Source organism: Antrostomus carolinensis, unplaced genomic scaffold (assembly GCF_000700745.2).
Source record: "Antrostomus carolinensis isolate BGI_N321 unplaced genomic scaffold, ASM70074v2 scaffold4828, whole genome shotgun sequence".
Classification (NCBI taxonomy): Eukaryota; Metazoa; Chordata; class Aves; order Caprimulgiformes; family Caprimulgidae; genus Antrostomus; species Antrostomus carolinensis.
The window spans coordinates 14,112-28,372 of record NW_010330797.1 but is presented as its reverse complement, the minus strand read 5'-3'; positions in this window follow the sequence as shown (position 1 = coordinate 28,372).

Below are 14,261 nucleotides of genomic sequence, written 5' to 3'. Positions count from 1 at the left end.
TGACATAGTAGAAGGCTCTTTGATCCATCTTTCTCCACTGCCTCTAGAGACAGTGTAAGAATTCTGGCCTAATTTTAATTGCCAGAAATTAAATTACATGGCTGTCTCTGTTTCTTGAATGAGATTATTCTCTCTCTTATAACTGCTGTTATATATCTGATGAAACTAATATTCAGTGTCTGAATCTGCTTCCTATGTGTTTCTTTCAGTCCCTTGTTTGACTCTCCATTAAATAGCAGATTAGCTGGAAGATTTTTCTTGTTTGCTTCCCTGTTGCATGGTAGTAGAGCTTAAACAAGAGGGGTGAAAAAACTACGGCCTGTCTTCCTGCTCACTAAGATTTAACGTATGTGGGTGGAGGAAATTGGTCTGTTCGGAAGACCTCAGCTGTAGGAATATCTTTTCCCTGAATTTTAAATAACCTTAGGCAGATACAGTTGCCTTAAGATAGACTATGCTTTATAGTCTTGCTCAAAGAAATAAATCTTAGTAAAAGAAACACCTTGAGTATATTTGATTTTTGCTGTCATGAATGATGTCAAATTTCAAACCACCGGGATTTACTTTACTGGAAGTACCATTTTGGTATGTTTTCCCAATTAGAAGGTTTTTGGTTTTGTTTGTTTGTTGTGTTGTTTTGTTTTGTTTTGTTTTGTTTTTTACTTTACTAGAGGATTTTGAGATGAACATTGACACAAAGTTTAAAAAAACTTCAAAAGGCCTTCAATTTAGTATTTTTTTCTATGCAGCTACTCTGTCTTTTAGAGTATTACTGTTCTGTGTGGTCTGCCTAATCAAAGAACAGGATTTTCCATGCTCTTCGATCTTTTGAAAATATATTGAAATCTGAAATCATGTGCTTTGCCTTGGTCTTTACTTTGCTGGCAACTTAGCTGGAGAATGATAATATAGAGTCCCACTAACATAATCTGGAAAAAAAAACAAAAACAAAAAACCAACAAAAAACCACCACCAAAAAAACACAAAAAAACCAAACCAAAACAAAAAAAACCAAACAAAAAACCCAAAACAAAACAAACAAACAAAAAAACCAAGAAGAAAACAACCCAAACATATCTACAGAATCAGTCCAACTGTGTCTGGCAAATGTTTAAAAGTGCTGAAGTATGATGTAGATAAAAGAGGGAAGATCAACAATCAAGAAAGTGAAAAAAAAACGGAAAAATGAATTCTAGCTAAAACAGCTCCATTTGATTAAGAGGCTGTACAAAGTACCAAATGTCATGCTAAGAAAAGAGCATAATCTCTGTTAGAAGTTATTCAGAAGGCAGAGCTAAAATATTTTGCTGATAGCCATAGTGCAGAGCTCTCTGCATATCTTGCCAATAATGCAAAAATAATTCTGCAAAATCCCATATATACTTTCATTTATTTCTTTTGCATTAACCATCTAGATTAGCAGTTTTATACAAAGTAATACTAAGGACAATTAAGTCTGTTTAACGCAGAGACAGATGCCAGATGTATGCATGTAACAGTTACAGGGGAAGCATATGCATAGTATCAACTCTACAAATAGTCAGTCTCCCTAGGCACTCAACAGTTCTGAAGCTAAGGGAGGGAATGTTTTTATGTTGTAACATTTTCCCTTGGTGATAGCAAATTAGCTGCCTTGTATCCGTCTTCAGCTTAAACTGCCGAGAGTCACTTGAGAGCTTACAAATAAGTTTAGAGCTCTGCTAAACTGCTTCATAGATACCCGAGAAGTGAGATACGTACTAGGCATGTGCTATATAACAGGTAGACTTTTTTCTTTAAAAAAGAAAAAAAAAAGTTTGATTCTCTACCCCCCAAGAAAAATTTTTTTACCTCAATTCCTTATAGAATTTTTTCAAGGTCAGACTGCTTTCAGATATGGTGCTTCACACACAATTTCTGTCTCCTTGGGAATTAAAATGTATCAGATCTAGCTGAGATGGAGTTAATTCTCCCCATAGCAGCCCTCAGAGTGCTCTGTTTGTATTGGTAGCAAGTAAGGTGTTCATAACACACCAGTGTTTTGGTTACTGCTGAGCAGTGCTAGCACAGCACCAAGGCTGTCTCTCCAGCATTCCTCCCACACCCAGTAGCCTGGAAGATCTTGGAGCAAGATCTTGGGAGGGGACACAGCCAGGACAGCTGATCCAAACCACCCAAAGGGATATTCCCTACTATATGACATCTTCTCAGCAATAAATGCTAACATAAAGGAAGTGGGGAAGCATTTGTCATTATGACATTTGTCCTCCAGAGCAACTGCTACATGTACTAAAGCCCTGCTTCCCAGGAAGTGACAGGACATCACCTGCTGGTGGGAAGTAGAGAAAATATCCTTTGTTCTTCCTTTGCTTCCATGCACAGCCCTTGCTTTGTACTTCTATTAAACCACTTTTATCTTGACTGACTTTTTTTTTTTCCCCCCCATGTTATTTTCTCCACTCCCTGTCCCGTTGAGGGGAGTGATAGAGCGTCTTGGTGGGTAGCTGGTGTCCAGCCAAGGTTAAGCCACTTCATAAAGCAAATCTTTTTCTTAAAAAAAACTCCAAAGCAAATCTATGTTTTATTAGGAAGTGCAGAAGCTATTTTGGAAAAAACATGCAGTAGTTATTACAGCTTAGTTTTCTCTGCTTCCTATTATCTGTGATGCTAACAGTTCAAGCCAATAATAACTGTACAGGTCTCCTGACTTTTCTTTCCAATAGAACAAAAATGCTGAGAAGAGGGGGATCCATTAAAATCAAGTCATGGTGGAAAGCATTCTTGAAACTATAAATTAAGTAAATATTATAGTGATACGTTCCAGTAAGTCGTAGAATAATAGAATGGTTTGGGTTGGAAGGAAAATTTAAAGGTCATCTAGTCCAACTTTCCTGCAATAAGCAGGGACTTCTTCAATTAAGTTAGGTTGCTTACAGCCTGGTCCAACCTGACCTTGAGTCTTTCCAGGGATAGGGCATCTACCACCTCTCTGGGCAACCTGTGCCAGTGATTCACCACCCTCATTATAAAAAATTTCTCCCTTATATCTAGTCTAAGTCTACCCTCATTTAGTTTAAAACCAGTACCCCTTAACCTATCACAACAGGCCCCACTAAAAATTCTGCCCCCATCTTTCTTATAGGCTACCCTTTCAGTACTGAAAGGTCACAATAAGGTCTCTTTAAATACCCTGACAAAGTTGATTATGATCCATGTGTAGGATAGGTTTTACTGCATTTTATAGCATGTCTGCCCCATTTCTAGGGGTGTAGTATCTTCATCTTTTCTACAGATAACAATTTTCTTAAAGAAAGTCAACAAATTGACACTGACTGGCATATTCCAAATCCCTTAGCAGCTTTAGAGGTAGCAGCTGCATCTTTTACTTGTTTTTCCAGAACGGTGTTTCATCCCTGTTGGATTTCCTTTGTAGGGTGGTCAGATAAGTAAACTGAGGGCACAGCTAAGATAAATTACCCTGACTGCATCTTACTTGGTGATGTTTGTAACTAGCCCTTCAATCTTTCTCTCACTTTTTAATAAGAACATGGCTCAGACGAGGGGTTATTAGATTCCAGAAAAATAGCTTATAACAGTTAGCAAGCTTAAGAAGTGAAGATATTAGTGAAAACAATGAACATATAATGACAATCTCTTTAGAAATAGTTCCCATATTACCATTTTTTCTTAAAGGTATGTTTTGTCACATCCCAGTACTTCAACATCAATACAAAAGTTAAAGCTTATAAAAAATGCAAAGATGACAAGTAAAAAGGTGACTCTCAGTTGAGCATCTCAGCTGCTGCAAATAAACGTAACTAGCAGGAGAGATTTTCAATATTAGTGTTGTTAATATCTAGAAACTCCTTGATCCTTGAAATATAAGAGTGATCTAGAACTTAAGGTTCTCGATGAAGGATCTGGGGAAAGGAAGATGTGAATATTCTGAAGTCATGTTCAGTAAGTGTCTTTCAGGGCTTGATTTACAATTCATGGAGAACATGAAAATATGGTATTTAATCTGTTTACATGTACAATTCTTTTTTGCCAAACTAGTTATATTTAGAGAGTCAGATTTCAAAAAGACATCCCTAATTACTCTTTCTGTTTTATCTAATTGGAACACTATCCAGGCAGAAAGCTAAGTAGGATAGCATTATGAAACTCAAATTCCTAAGAGAATGTGGGTGCTTCATAAATTTGCATAAGAGTAATCCCATTCTGCAAATCTCTTTTGAAGGTGGTAATAAAACACAACACCAGCAATCTGCTAAACAATAGTCTAGGGCACCATCTAATCAAACAATAATGAATATTCTACTTATCATGGCATAGAGGAGATTCTATATGAAACTCTTAAGTAATTTCTTTTTTTCTGAAGAAGATATCTGTATGTCCAAGTGAGAGTTTCTTAAGGTGCCTGGACAACTTAAGGGTTTTTTCTGAGAGCAGCACCATGAAAAGTGTTCTTCCTCCTGCTCTGTCAGATGCATTGTACCTCCCATGAAGTCCAAAGTACAGGACATTAACCTTTTGAAGCAGAGCATGATACCCAGTGGGCTCTTCTATCTATCAGTATGAAACAGACATGGTCTCATTATGTCTGGTAAAGGATATGTTGAATGTAAATCCCAGCATGTTGGCAGGAACATGGGGGAAACTACTCTCACCAAAGTGGCCAGATATTGAATGGTTCAGCATCCATATTGCCTTTTGACATTTTTTGTGAGACTTTGTAAAAGAAAACAGATAACATTTGAAAAGCTTTATTACATTGATTCTGTTTTGGACAAAATCATGCTCCTACACAAAACATGACAGACTTCCGTTCAAGAGAGTCTACCTATAGTCAGGATGTAAACAGAGACATCAAAAGGACATACAAACAGTTTCTTTCAGGAGCCTGTCATATCTCTCTCCTCAGTGGCAACCTCATCAGTCAATGTCTGTAAACAAGGTGTCATATCCAAATTTAACACAATCTTACAAAGCAAAAAGCTTAGTGCCTTCTAATTAAAGATTTGTATACTGAGATAATTGGCAAATGGTGAGGAAGGTTCAGTGGTGTAATATATAGCTAACCATCGGCGGCTTGACTGTGTGACAGATGGGGATAGCTTCTTTAAATTATGGAGCTTTTATACTGGTATTTTCAGGAAATGTCAACAGCATTTTTATGTTTTCATTAATGTTGCCTTTCCTTCCCATTCATTGCTTTTGTTAGTCATAATCACTTGTTACCTCTTGTCTCTAACTGTACAATCTATTAATATTTGTATAGGATGCCACATAATGAGTCTGGTTAATGACTATATTCCTAAACATTGTCACAGTACAATATAGGGTGTTAGTATTTACTAAATATTAAAATATATATATATAAATTATTGATACTGTAATTATGACTAGCTCACAATAAAGTTAGTAAAAAAAGAATGTGAATATCATGCAAAATCTGAAAATGATTACACAAATTCAGTTAGGTTTCAGATTTAAGAGTCATTGCAGTTTTAAATGCCAGTACTGAAACAGTCCCACTGTAAAATCTGTGGAACTGCCTTGATCAAGAGTAGGAAAACGTGTTACATTAAAAATGTTCTTTCTAACAAATCCAGAAGCCTGCTATTTTCTGTTAATTGCTACAGTTTTGTTTATCTTCTTTTCCAGGAAGCAGCTTTTGGACTCTACAACAAAGATTTACTGTTTTAAACTATGAATATGTCAGATTACTAAAGTTTCCCTGTAGCTTCTCAGCTAAGTGCAGGGCTGGCATAGCTAGCTCGTGTATGTTTCCTCCCTGCAGCCCTGGGCTAGGAAGAGATTTTTATGGTGGGATAGGGAAGAGGCCAAAATATTTTTTCATGACTGTCATATGGTCTTTTTACTGCAAATTGGAGTAGATGCCAGTCTGACTTACAGGCAAACGTTGGAAACCAAAACTGAGCATCCATTCTCAGCCTCTCCTCTTTCTCCTCTGACAGGAAGAAATGAGACACACTTTTTACTAGTCAGACATTTTCAGTTCGCTACCAACTGTAAACTTTCATGTTTGTAGAAGCATAGTGAAAAATTTCAAGGGCCATGAGCTGTGCCAGGTAGATATAAATTATTTTTCTACTGTGGAAGTTTTGACATTGTTGTGAATTTTGGAAGCAGAGCCTATCCCTGTCTGTGACTCACAGGTCTGATTTGCCTCCAGAACAGCAAGGCAGATGCCAAAGACCCATTGTTGGGATCTGTGGACCAGCCCGCTGTGAGGATGGAAAATTTTCAGGTAACAGAAATGTTTTCCTGCTCTTACACTGTCTTTAAATAAAAATATGTTTGCCATTAAATTGAAAACATGAATTTAAAGCATACTTCCGTAACAAAAATGTTAAATGTTCTATAGTGCTCCATGTAATCCTGCAATATCCCTCCAATATTTATGGTTTGGGACAAATGTGAACTAGAATTAAATCTATAGGCTTTTTATTGCTTTTGAAGCGTTTTATGCCATGTCAGTATAAGAAATATATTCTTTATCCTATGTCCAGAAAACAAGCAAACAAACAAAAAACCCCAAAGAAAACCCCAAACAATCAAACAATGAGGAAGCTTTGTGAAAGGTTTATAGACCTCAGAAGCCTGTAGTTATAATATAGAATCATAGCGTCATTTAGGCGGGAAAGGACCTTTAAGAACATTGAGTCCAACCATTAACCTAAACACTGCCAAGTCCTGAACTGCCAATGCTAAACCACGTCGCTAAGCACCACATCTATATGCCTTTTAAATACCTCCAGAGATGGTGACTCAACCACTCCCCTGGGCAACCTGTTCCAATGCTTGACAACAATTTCGGTGAAGAATTTTTTTTGCTAATATCCAATATAAACCTCCCCTTATCAGAAAAAGACCACAAGATCCAAGAGGTTTAAAAAAGTGGCAGTCCATTCCCATCTTACTGCCAGTCATTTTGCTAATCTGAGCTACATAATTGCCTTGCCTAACTAAAAGGAGCCTTTAAATAGAAAAGCCAAAATAAATACTCAGATTGGAGACAGCTCTGTTTAATAACAACAAGCATGTGTATAGAAGTATTTCTTTACTTCTGCTCATTTATGTCAAAATCAATTGTAATTAAACAGGAATCCAACAATAGAAGTAGTACTTTAGCTGATTGTTCTCATCAGAAGTGTCATATAGCCCCAGTGTTTAGGATATGTCAAAGCAGCCCATTATTTTTCTCCTGTAATAAATACCTACTTAGAGTCTTTTCAGTTCTTTAGTAAAGGCAATGCCGTGTCTCAATTAAAAAAATAAGAACCCATTTCATATCAATTGCGGGAGGTTTTCTGGTGATATTACAGGAATCACCAAAGTTCTGATAGGCGGAGTTATTTATATTTTCTATTAGAAATTACATGCCATTTATTGTCCATCTGTTTACACATATGTCCAGACAACACAGATCTTTCATACCCATTCAAGGTATTAAATATACAAAACATACCTTATCTTATTAGTCTAAAGCAAGTACTGGTGGGTTTTATTTGTTTTTGTTTGTTTGTTTGTTTGTTTTTAACAGCTTGTTTGTAGTTACACCATAGAAATATAAGCTACAAAGGATTTTACACCTTATTTCATTATTGAGTAAATTCTAAATGGAAATATTTCCAATAATGAACACACATTCACAACATCAAGGGTGAAATGAAATCTACCTCCTGAAGAAAAAGCAAACTCCACGCATGCATTCAAAGACACATCTTTTTCTTTGTAATGTGAAACAAGGGTCAGAAAACATGTACATTACTGCACTCTGTAATGCACTGAAGAACAGAACATTTCAGGAATGAAGGTAGGGTGTATCAGCATTGTGAAACTCCATGCTTCAAAAAGAAGACGACATATTTTTTGGAATGGGTCCTCCAGTGTATTTTTTTTGTTTGGGGCTGTTAGTTGATAGTCATTCCAGTTAACTGAGTCAGACAGTGAGCCATAACTCTGACAATTAATGATAATTTTTTACCTTCTATATTTATAGAAAAGAAGGAAAAAAAGTAAGTTGGAAGGAGATGTTCATGCAATAAAAAAAACTAGGCACCACCTGTTGAAAGAGGAATAAAAAAGGGTGAATAAGATATCTGAAAGATAGGTTAGCATTTCCTGGGACAATAAAAAAATAACAAAAGCTACTGACATTTTAAAATATTCAGTGTTGTTCATGTACTTATCTTGACATATTCTCATTTAGCCTTCATCTATGAACCTTTGGTAATACAAAGATACTATTAAAATATATTTTGTGAGTAAAATCTTCTTAGAAATTAATGCACTTGAATGACCATTTACCATGTCAAATCTTATAAATTATAATGATCTGAACTCTGTCTGCCTTGTTCAACTTCAAATACAATTTGATAACATCATTTAAATTTTTTGGGAGGAATATGATCATCCACATCTAGGTCTAGGTTTAGATACATGCCCAGACTTGTATTTAGGGGAAATCAGATTCTAAATGTATGTGTTTATATGTGTTTGTATTTTGCTGTTTTATGTACATAATTGTTTATTTTTCATTTGCTTTTTTGCTTTGTGTGTGTATGTGTAATTTAAATAATTAAGGTCCAATTCAATTAGAAAAAATTCTGTATTTATTAACTCAACTTGATTACATTCAGTCACTGTTTAAAAAAAATAAATCTTGAGTTTCTTTTTTGTTATAATTATGCAAATTTCATCTAATTAGTGAGTCAAACTAAGATATCTCAGTTTCAGCCATTGAAAGGAGCCAGCTACCCAAAGCATTAATTAATTAACTTTATAGTGAAATATATTTAGGGTGAAATTAGTACTCATATTTAATTCTGTTCACAATATTTATGAGGAAAACATAGGAATTAAAGATAGCACAATAAAAGTGTCTTTTGCTTTAAACTTGCTACAGAAGGTAGATATTAAATTTAGCTCCTCTGGTAACATAGAATAAAATATGTAAGATATGTCTTACGTTGCACCCAATACACACCTTGCATTGCATTTTATTGTCACCAATATAACTTTCATCCTATACTATCTTAAATTTTTATCCAGTACACATTTCCTATCTAGGTGACTGTTGTTTTGAGATAGCTTGTTTCCTTTTCTTTCTATGACTGATAATTTAGCAGTTCTATTCTAGTGTATTTTCTCCCCTAAGTGCATAAAGCACTTCTGACTGTTTACCCTTAAAGCTCCAGAGAGTTAGGAAAACCTCTAGATTGCTTCTGTTTATTGTACACACTTGCACTGTTAAGGGTTTATTTTCAACAGGAGGGAGACAAGTATAGAGATAAAGACCGATGGTGCATATCACTCTACTGGTACATCTTGCTGTACAGCACAGTATATGACCTATTTTACATATATATGTTTATATATTTACCTTTAAATTGATTCTATTTTCTCATATATACACTAATGTGGCCCTTGGTGGTAATAGTTCACTTCGTGTTCATAGTTTCTACTGCTAGTACAAAAGTACCTCTTCGATTTTGTTCACTGTCTGCTAGCTGCAGCAGTCAAAATTACAGGCTAATGGTGAGACGAGCAGCTTATAATGTATAATAATCAATACTCAAAATCCATTTCTTATGATGTGACATAAAAGAGTGAAGTGAAAAGACAGATTTTTCAAGACTAGAGCACCAAAGCTCATGCAATGCAGGCAGTTTTCACTTCAAGGTCATTCAGTATTTGTTTCTTCTACTTTTTTGGCTTCATCTTTAATTCAGTCACTGCTAGGATGCCCAGGGAGCAGAAATGGAAAGTTAGTCGATACTGTGAGTATGAATGCAAGTATAAAACCTGCTGTAGCAAATGCAGGAAATGAGAAGGGGAAGAAAGATATAGCATGCAATATATATAACATATATATGCTATATGATATATATCTTTTTTACTTCGAGATTGCCAGCAAACTTTGTATTTCTATTGGCAGTAATGAATAATGTAAACACTATGTAGAGTTATCCTCATACTCAGTGTATATGTATGCACTTGCATAAGAGCTAAGTATTTAAAATCTTAGAATATAACTTGGTTAAAACAAAATTAACCTAATCAGTCTTGAAAATCTCAGAGCATAGTTTCTGGTACAGTACTGAATACCTAGTGTAGTTAACTTATTTCCAGTGGCTGAGAGCTTCTTAGATCTTTACATTTTGTCTAAAGTTTGTTCATTTCAATCTCAGTTCAGGGAATAATTTTATTATTTAAAAACAAAACAAAACAAAACAAATACAGCTCAGTAAAGTTTTAGAATAGGAGACAGATCAAAATAGAATTTCACAGTTGTATATTTCATATGCATATATATATGTTGTCAACGTAGATGGCAGAAAAGTACATATAAATATATGAACATTTAATGTATTTTAAGATAGTATGACACAGAATTACTACCTGAAAGGCAGGAAGAGTTTACTTTCTGCAGATGATCTTTTTGTGGGATGGTGAAATAGGCTGTAATGTATTGAAATCTTCCCAGTTGTGTTCACTGATGGTCTCCCAGTTACACTATGAGCTCTTGACACATTAAACTTGGTTAGAAAGTTTTACAAGACGTGCAACTTTTTTTTTTTTTTTTTTTTCCTGTGAGAAAGAAAGGAGCAAAGAGGAGTCCTGCTTCAATAGAATAATTGAAAAGAGAGAGAGCAGCAGAGACAAGTGTTGGTCCATTGGCTGTGCAACTCTGAACATTTTATCGTAGCTAACATGCAGCATGTTTTTATTTCAATCTTTTGTTAAAAAGGGACCAAAATTATTTACAAAAATTGATATAAAGGACAGTTAAATTTACAAAATGAAAGTTAGCTGGAAAGCTGATTAATTGCTTAGGGAAACCTTTAAAAGTGTCACAAAACTATTATTTGGTATTGTAATGAATTCCATATAAGAGAAAAATAATTTTAGATATAGTTAGAGAAAATCCTAAATAAAACACTTATTATTTCTCCTTACTACATAGGCTCACTTTTAAAGCTAGGGACTAATCTTGCCACAAGTCTATTCTGTAGGATTAAGAGGAAGAGAAAAAGAACAAAATTAATAGCAAGCATTAACAAAATCTAAAGTTCTAGAATTAACATTGAAATAATTACACTTGGGGCACTTTTTTGTTTGTTTATTTCTGTTGGATTTCTGTGATAAAACATTGTAGTGGCTTCACCCACAGCTAAGACCATGCAGTCCTGCACACACTCCCCCCACCCACTGATATAGGAAGAGAAAAACTCAACAAAGGGGTTGTGGATTGAAAGGAGGACAGGAAGGACTCACTCATCAGTTACGGTCACAGGCAAAACAAATTCAGCCTGGGGAATAAAAATTAATTTAATTCATTACCAATCAATCAGAGTAGGATAGTGAGATATAACAAACACATATTAAAACACCTTTGCTCCATTCCTCCCTTCTTCCCAGGCTCAGATTACTTTGCTCCCAATTTCTCTACCTTCTCCTCTCCCAGCAGCACAGGGGACAGAGAATGGGGGTTGCAGTCACTTCACCATTGCTGCTCTTCCCAGCATGAGGTCCCTCCTAGGGGCTACAAGAGTCCAGGAACAAAATGTTCCAATGCGGGCTTCTCATGGAGTCACAAACCAATTCAAGCACAGCTCCTGGCTCCAGTATGGAAACATCCATGGGCTGCAGATAGGCCTTTGGTCCAATGCACCTCTTCCCTCAATCTGGGGGCACAATCAAATGAGCACTCAAAGTCACAACTGTGCTTGGGCACAGCTTTCTTCTCCAGCATGGAGTTCTCCATGGCCTACATGTGGGTATCTGCTCTGCTGTTGAACTTCTATTGGCTGCAGGGGACCTAATTTGCCTCCTCTTACACTTCATGTGTATTGACCCCAGTATCTGAGGTTCTCTGTCTTCCCCCTCCTCCTCCTTCCTCATGGCAACAATGCTCTCCCTTTGTTTTTGGCCAATGGTCCTTTTTGTTCAAATCAATGGTCTCTCTTCAAGGTTCTCTCCTCCTTCTTCTTTTCAAAACAGGTCTTTCCCTCATAAATATTGATTCAAAGAGGCATTTCCCTATTGCTAATTGACTCAGCCTGGGCTGGAGATGGGTCCACCTTGGAGCCACTGGAGCTTGTAGCCCCTTCCCCCACTTTCAAAAACTCCCCCCACAAACCTAACAAAAACATAATCAAACCTGGCTAGTAATAACTATTGCCCATCCCATGGAAATTTGGAACCTTCCTCTCCAATGCTCATGTGCCTTTTAAAATATTTTTTGTTTGTTTTGTGGAGTTTTGTGTTTTGCTTTTTTGACAGAGAGATAGAGTAGCAGTTTCACTTAAATGTTTTAAGTAACAGCTGTTTAATCCTATAGAAGCTCCAGAATCTAGATAAAGAGCACTTTAGTGGAGGTCAACTACTGGGTAGAATGAGGTGTACAGTAATGTCCTTTATTTGTATGGCTCCCTTTACATTAAACTATTGTCACCACATATGTTGTATCTATGGTTATGCATACCAATATTTAATTCAAATGAAGTAAAATCAAACACCACAAACTTAAATATCTTCATTAAATTCTTCCCAGTTCTGACACTGTTACAGTCCCAACATTGGGGTTGTTTTTTACTCTTGTTTTTCACTATGATAGTTTTAATTTTTATTGTACACTAAAACCAGTGCACAACTTACTTTTTCTTAGAGGTCATAGAATCATAGAATGTTTTGGTTTGGAAGAGACCGTGAAAGATTGTCTAGTCCAACACCCCTGCCATGGGCAGGAATATCTTTCACTAGATCAGGTTGCTCAAGGCCCCATCCAACCCGACTTTGAAACCTTCCAGTGATGAGGCATCCACAATTTATCTGGGAAGCCTGTTCCAGTATCTCTCCACCCTCATATTAAACAGCTTCTTCGTCATGTAGATTATAGATTTATCCTCTTTCAGTTCATGCAGCCCAGGATACAATTGGCTTTCTGGCCTACAAGAGCACATTGCTGGCTCATGTTCAGTTTTTCACCCACCAGTATCCCCAAGTCCTTCTCCACAGGGCGGCTCTCAATCCATTCATCCCCCAGTCTGTATTGATTCTGGTCATTTCTCCAACCCAGGTGCAGGACCTTGCACTTGGCCTTGTTGAACTTTGAGGTTCACATGGGCCTACTTCTTGAGTTTGTCCAGGTCCCTCTGGATGGCATCCCTTTCCTCTAGCAAATTATCTGCACCACACAGTTTGTTGTACTCTGCAAATTCTCTGAGGGTGCACTCAATCCCGCTGTCATTGATAAAGATACTAAATAACATTGGTCCCAGTGTAGATCCTTGAAGGACACTACACATTACTGATTTTCACTTGGACATTAAGCCATTGACTCCAACTCTTTGGATGTGGCCATCCAGCCAATTCCTTATCCATCTAACAGTCCTTCCATCAAGCCCATCTCTCTCTAGTTTAGCAACAAGAATTGTGGAGGATGGTATCAAAGGCCTTACAAAATCCTAGGCAGATAACATCTGTAGCTCTTCCCTTGCCCACTGATGCAGTCACTCCATTGTAGAAGGCCACTACATTAGTCAGACACAATCTGCCCTTGGTTAAGCCATTTTGTTTGTCTCTAATCACCTCCTTGTCTTCCATATGTTTTGATATATCTTCCAGGAAGATCTGTTCCATGATTTTACCAGGCACAGAGTTGAGGCTGACTGACCTCTATGAATTTATGTTTAAAGCCTTTCTGTTACATTCTTTTCCTCAAAAATCACTCTGTGTTCCTCTCTCCCTGTACCTCATTCTCTCTTGCTTTTTTTATTTTTTTAGAGCTTACATCAGTCTTAGATTTTAAACTCTTCAAGGAAGGAAGAATCTCTGACATTGGGTTAGAGTCATGTGTGAAATTATAAAATAGTAAATGGTGGCTCAAACATATTCTATTAGTGTAAAATGACAGACAAACTAAGGCTTTTAAAGCAAAAAGTTTTCTATATGTCTTTGAATTGTAGAACAGGAAGTATAAAAATTATGTTCTAAAAATGTAGTGAAAAAAGATCTTATTTAACTGTATTCTTTGAAAGAAATATAAGTATAGAATTCCTATCTGAAAACATTATCAGTTCAAATAGTGTGTCACAGTTTGTCATTCTTCCAAATTGTATGTATTGAACAAATCCATTTTCTCTTACTTGCAAGAAAACAAAAAAGGGGAAAACTGATTGCATGATCCATACTCCTGTCTAATAAAATTACAATATGCACTTTTGACAAGCTTATATTTAATGCATACT